General features: G+C 35.7%; 1 long non-coding RNA gene across 1 annotated transcript; it reads left to right on the top strand.

The window, feature by feature from the left end:
* The first annotated feature begins 498 nt into the window (after nucleotides 1-498).
* LOC128088343 (uncharacterized) lies at nucleotides 499-1,786 on the top strand. The gene is made up of 3 exons (XR_008210225.1): nucleotides 499-541; nucleotides 887-968; nucleotides 1,713-1,786. It is a non-coding gene; the product is annotated as an uncharacterized LOC128088343 (long non-coding RNA).
* Nucleotides 1,787-6,891: the final 5,105 nt, after the last annotated feature.

Here is a 6,891-nt window from a genome sequence, read left to right as displayed (position 1 = left end):
TTGCCAGAAGTTTTTATTAGACACTTTAATAATGATGCTTAGGAGCGAACTGGGAATTGCAAAGAACAAAGAATCTCCAGATGTCCTAACAATGTACAATGTAGAATTTGAAGAATATTTCTCTACTTGAGATGTTTCTCATTTTCCTTTGGAACAGTACGATCCTGCATTATTCTTGTGTGATTTATGTGAATACAATTTCATTTACAGTTTGTCTCATATTAACCCTGTACCCTGAATTTGTCTGGTTTACTACCAAAAGTGCACATTTTGCTACTCCTATTCTGTGTGTGGTTCTGAAAACTTACATTATTAAAAATGCTGTATCTGAATGTAACTTCTTGCAACACACCTTCCCAGACAAGGAAAAAAAAAAGCAGAGAAATTAACCATGAGATTCTGACATATGTCTTCTGAACAACAAGCTAATTCTCAGCTTCCACATTTTGTGCTATTTGAATTGCGCTGTGCAAAGTCACATGCTTTAAGCTAATTGCTCCCATGCAAAGCTTGTAGGAAGCAGAAAAGCAGAGTTCCTGTGGTAAGTTTTTTGGGGCTGAGCTCTGCCTGAAATAGAAAAATTCTTTCTCTACTCTGGTTTTCATCTTCAGTTTCATGTTTGTCTTTTTTTTCCGTTTCTTCTTTATTTATTTATTTTTTTAATCTGCAAAAAGGTATATTTGAATCTTGAGGATTTGTCATGATTATATCATTTCAGCTGTCATGCAAGCTTAATCAGTAGAAGAATAATACTTGACCAAGTAGCATAGGGAATACAGGAATAAGAATGGACTATTTCAAGGAACAAGTTTTTAATTCCAACATTTTGTTTAAATATGTTAACGTAAACATGTTTTCTTGTATGTTACCAATCCTGTCTTTGCAGGCATAATGACTGTTCTGGAAAATGCTGTCAATGGATTTTCCATTACTGGGCACATATAATGAATGGGAAAAAGTGCAGAGAGGTACCAGTTTAAAGCTTTCTCATTTTCATTAACAGCATTTCAAGGGAAGTTACTCTCGTTATTTTTTTTTTTCTTTCCAAAACTTACCACTACTTTTCCTCACTTTCATTTGGATTTTTAGCAGAACTGTTAGTCACAATCAGTTCACATCTTTAAAAAGAATTATGGTCTTTCATTTATACAGTGGAAAGCTGTCCTGTAACTCATCAAGTTTTGTTCCTTAACAGTACTTCCTTAATTTCTATGCTAGTAGGAAGATTAAGCTACTTTCTAGAGGCTACCTATCCCCAAAGACTTCCTCTAACACTGTGCTCAGTTCTGGTGAGCTGTAAAACCCTTAGCACAGGCAAATTGCTTGGGTATATACTGCCACGAACTCAGTCCTATCAACCTAAGGCCAAACTGATTCTTGCTGGAAATGGAGAAAAAAATTGAAAATTTAGAACAGAGTATTTTACTTAGATTAAATGAATGAGTCAGTTAGGATGACCACTTATTTGGAAAACTGCCATTCTTGTTCTTGATGAAATCAGAAGGTAATCTGCCTTTTACTGAAAAAAAAAAAAAAAAAAAAAAAAAAAAAAGCCAATTTAAACTATGTTTAGAAGAGAAGGCCTGTTTTTTAACTTAAAGGAGCTTATTAAATTTTTTTTGCATCTAAATCTGACTGCACATTGTTGGATATATTCAAGTAGTTTGTCTTGTTAGAAGTGTATGTGTTATATTTATGGAAATGTCTTTCAGCCTAAAGGATCCCAGTGTGCTTATGAATACTTTAATTCATTACTGGAATGAATTCTCTTTCAATAAATTATGAGGTAAGTCTAACAGAAGTCAAAGTGATAACTCTAGAATTGTTACAGGCAAGAAAAGAATGTGTTGGTTTTTCTCTTTTTCTTTCCATTTAGAAATGCAGTTGTGCTATTATATTTGTTAAAAAGTATTTTGGTGTGTTCTCCTTTATGAGAGCAATGTGTCTATGCATACTTGAAATAAACCAATTTTATTCATTCCTCTGTGTTGATTAGAATAAAAGTCTCTGTGGGAGAGAGAAACTGCAGTTATGAAAGGCAGCCCCAAGCCTTCCAGCAGTTGCACTCTTGCTAAACCAGCAATTAGTGGGTAATTTCATGAGTTATTGAGTGAAGCTGGTAAGGTGTGGGTTATGCGGGTGGTATAATGATGTATTTTGGGCTTGTAACCCATAATTCTGTCTGTTCTTTTGCTTTTTTTATGGGGGTTATAACTTCACTGAAGCTAGCGTTCTATGGGTGTTGTAATATCCAGATAGAGCACATGACTGAGAAATGCTGTGTAAGTTTAAAGCAGACACAGCTGTAAAGAAACAATAGAAAAGAGACTACAAGCATGTTGACATATCAGGGCTCCAAAACTGGAAAAGCTGGAAATCTGAAGGTGGAGGTGTTGAAGGGTAGTGCAAGGAGGCTGAAGAAACCCTAGGGAAACTGTGGAAAACTGTGAAACTGTTTAGGCTGTAGCTTATTGAAAAAGTAAGATAAATGTGAGAGAATGTTTAACCATTTAGCTACTTTTAAAAGAGGTCTCATACTGCAAGGGGAAGTCCACCAGTCTAGGGGAAGGGAAGAGAAGGAAGGGGAGAGCAGAGGTGAGGTATGGATATCTTTCCTGCTTCAGGAAGAAAGAAGCTTAGAAATTCCAAAGACTGGAACAGAACATTTTGCTTCAGATATGGAGTCTCATACATTTTGTGTGTCTTATTCAGATTATACCCACATGCCTGTGAACATACTGCCTTATAGCACACTATAATTTCTGTCCCATATACTTCTATTATCCTAAATCTCTGCCTTAGTTTCAGCTGGGACAGAGTTGGTCTTCTTCATAGTGTCTGGTATGATGCTGTGTTTTGGTTTTAGGAGAAAAGCAACATTGATAGCACACTGATGTTTCTAATTGTTGCCCAGTAGAGCTCTACAATGCCAAGGACATTTCAGTTTTCTTGGTGATGGTCTGAGGATAGAATTACAACAGATGACTTAAATTGGCTGAAGAGATATTCCATACCACATAATGTCATGTGGAAGGAAAGTTTTGAAAGGCTTGGACATTCATGAGACTTCCTTCCACTGCTCAGGGGCTAACTGGACATCCACTGGTGGATTACTTGCACATTACTTGCTATATGCAGTCATATGTGTATTTGTCATTTTTACTCTTAATTTTCTCTATCTCAGTAAGTAGTTTTGTCTCAACCCATAAGTTCTACATTTTTTTGATTCTTTCCCCCATCCCACTAGGAATGAGGGGAGTGAGTGAACTACCGCATGGTGTAAGCCACCTGCTGCGTTAAACCACAGCAGTCTGTGCTGAAGAGAACTAAGTCAGTGACACTCTCAGATGTGATGAACTTAATAATTTATCTTGAGTGTTCTGTCCTCTGTCTACTTGCATCACAAATGCTGGGAGTTTTTTTAAAGTTCCAAGAATAAAATGCATGTAATTCCAGGAAATTAAGACTGAATTTCAGAATGAATGGAAAATGCTGAAAAACATAGGTTTGGGAAACATGGTTCTACTTCAAAAGTACTTAGAAACAATTTCAATGATTAATAGGTTAAAAAAATATTTCCTATGGCTTTCAGTTATTCCATCCCCCTTAGCCCTAATTATAAATTACTGTTTTCATATGAACACAATCTTTACTCATTTGAATAAACATACAGAATTTTATACTACTCACAGCCTTCAGGATTTTACAGATATTTTTATGGAAATGTTTTATCATTTTTCAAAAACAGTTCTACCTCTGGGATGTTTAGTATAACCTTATTAATCATTACGCAGATAGGTTCTCTTGAAATATTGGTGCTGCTGTCTATCTGGCTTGAGGCAAGCAAGCCAGAAGTATCATCTGTGATTCTCAGTTAGTAGCTGCCAACCTCCTCACCCTTACCCCACGCTATTCTGGGAAAATCATAGAATCAGAGAATCATAGAATTGCTCAGGTTGGAAAAGACCTTAAAGATCATCAAATCCAAGCACAACCTAACTGTACTTCCCTAACTCTAACAACCTAAATCATGTAACAAAGCTAAATCATGTCCCTGAGCACTACATCCCAATGGTTTATAAACACATTCAGGGATTACCTCTTGTAATGAAAAGGGGAGCCTTCTCAGAGTTGTATAGATATGGCACCAGCAGATCTGCTCCTGTTAAGCCTATTCCTGACAGATTCTGATGCTCAGCACCTTTTTACTAGCAGAGATAGACCTGAAACAAAATTCTCAGCATAAGGCTTCTCAGTGTCAAGGATGTTCTATGTTACCAGTCTTTTGAAGTTTAGGCCTTTGTAGACTGTAAAGTTTCCTTATTGGTGTTATGCAATACTTTAAGTAGGAGTAATGGAATTAATTAGGAGTAACTTAGCAATTAATTAGGAGTAATTTAGCAATTAACTGAAATGCAAGTTAATGATTGCCTGTCTTCGCCGTTCATAAGTCACTGATATGATTTTTCCTGAGGTAATGAATTCTTTAGTGATAGAAATTGCAAGAGGGTGCCCTTTTTGATTATCAAAATTCACTTCCAAATGGAAGAGAAGGAAATTGTGCATAGGTATGACTGGCTCAATCAAAGCATTTTTTGAGATCTTAGGAAATTCCCCAAAATGCTATCTGTAGTAGAACTTCCCAGACATGACACCAAAGCTTTTCATGAACGTTCAGAGTTTAGAAACAGGTCATTTATCACAGAAGAAGAAATAATATTTTTTGAATGAAACATTGCATCTGGCTTAAAATAATAATGAATGGTGGAATCAATCACTTGGTTCATTATGTACTTAATAATCAAAAATATTGTCTTGTCCCTTTGATGCTGACATCAGGGAAAACACTATCTTTCATGTCAGCAGGCTGGGACTGTAAACTGTAACTGTAAAAGATAAATAATTTATTTAGTTTATTTATGGTTTGTAAGCCTCTTCTGACTTCTAGCCTACAGCTTGTCTGCTCATCTTCCGCACATTTATTCATAATCCATCACGGTCGTTCAGTTGAATGGCTAAGTACTGTTGTTTCCTTTATGTCTGTCCTCAATTTATATTTCAGGCAGCACACATTCTCCTTCAGTTTTTATTCTGCTTACCTAAACAAGTTAAATTGTTTACTTTTTCCTTGTACACAGAGCGGTACTAAGTACTGTAGATAAAACCTCAGTGCTGCTATGTACAATGGCATTAATACTTCCATATCTTATCTGAAAGTATCTGTTTAGAATGATTTTAAGGATCATGTTAGCATTTTTATTACCACATTACTTTAGCGATGTTGTTCTCCCTAAAACGGAACCACTGGCTTCATATGTGATGATATAATTTTAACAGAATCAAGATTTCACCCACTGCCTTTGCTTTATTTTTATGATTCTGTCATTTAGCAACTTGTCTACTACATATTTTGACATTACCTATCCCTTGTCATACTTCTGACACTATGAGTCATACGCTCTTTAATTCAGGGACAGTCATTTTTTTGGAGGTTTTTAATGCTACTGTAGCATTACACACACACGCACACCAAAACAACCAAAAACAAGAGCAATGAAAAACCAACCACCATAAATAAGTCACAAAATAAACATGGAACAGAACAACCAAGTTCTTTGCTGCTGTTATTTCTTCAGCAGTCAGAAGCAGAGGACTGGTCTTTGCTAAAATTTAGAAAGCAGAAACAGAAGAGTAGTTGTTGCTAGAGTCAGAAAGAACTTAACAATTCATAAATCTAGAGACCTAAACATCAACTGTACTTGCTTTAAAATACGTAAGTACAGCTTAGAGGGGATGAGAAGTCAATTTTCAGAATAAGGAGACACCACAGCTAAGTAAATACATGGAAAGACCAGACACTGAGGAAGGATATAAAAATGTGGAGGTATCTCAAAAGAAACCACAATCAACAAATACAGAAACAGACATTATTGGAAAAAAGTTGCAGTTCCATGAAATCTTAACAAGCCAAGCCACAAGTCTGTGTTTACAGCAGCTGTTCATTTCACAGCCATGGAAGACATGATGCTTGAAGATAAGCCAATAAGCCAACAAAGTACAGAAGTCAAGTGTGAATCCACTTTAATTTTTTTTTATTTTTAAAACAATACTTTGCTCATTGTAAAACAATACCTTAGAAAGAAATTACTTGCCTGTTTAGACTCTGGGCCTAGCGAGCATACTGACAGTAAACTGTGCTTTGTTACTCCTACTGCATAGTTATATTTCATTTATGAGGAGAACCATGATGATGCTTTAGATCTTACTACTTCACCTAATTAAGCATGCACGACTCAAAAGCTTTAAGTTCAAACAGGCTACGGAGAAGCAAAGACCATTCCTACCTGCTCTGTGCTTGTTCTGTATGTTTTTTCAGTAGGCCCTACCATGACACAGGAAAGGAGAATACTTGCTAGAGTTTTTTCACCAGTTAGAAAGACAGAGGCTTTTAATTAGTTTTTCATTTATTTTGATTATGGAAATATTTTTTTCTTCTTCTGGCTTCCAGTGGGCAGAAGGCAAATAGCTTCCAGAATATTGATGCTAAGATACATACAAAGAAGGTGGTTCTGACTAGTTGATAGTGACTGGTCAGTTTCAAATCTAAATGTCTCTGAAACTTACTTTGAATTAACTTAGATCAGAGTTTGTACTTTTCAGTAGGCTTTGCAGCAATTGCAGATTTTTTTAATTAAACCCACTATGCATGGTAATGCTAAAGAAAATATAGACAGTCTATAGTCTCTGATTACCAAGCTAAGATGAATGGAAATAATTGGTTTTAAGGAGGCAATGGAGAGGATATTAACCTTCAAGAGATCGTTGTAGTTTGAAAAATAGAGCCTGAAACTTCTGAAAATAAATTATACAGTACAAATCTCTTAAAGTATA

Source organism: Tympanuchus pallidicinctus, unplaced genomic scaffold, assembly GCF_026119805.1.
Source record: "Tympanuchus pallidicinctus isolate F22 unplaced genomic scaffold, pur_lepc_1.0 scaffold1, whole genome shotgun sequence".
Classification (NCBI taxonomy): domain Eukaryota; kingdom Metazoa; phylum Chordata; class Aves; order Galliformes; family Phasianidae; genus Tympanuchus; species Tympanuchus pallidicinctus.
The sequence above is the reverse complement of the archived record's forward strand: the minus strand, read 5'-3'. Positions and strand labels throughout refer to the sequence as shown.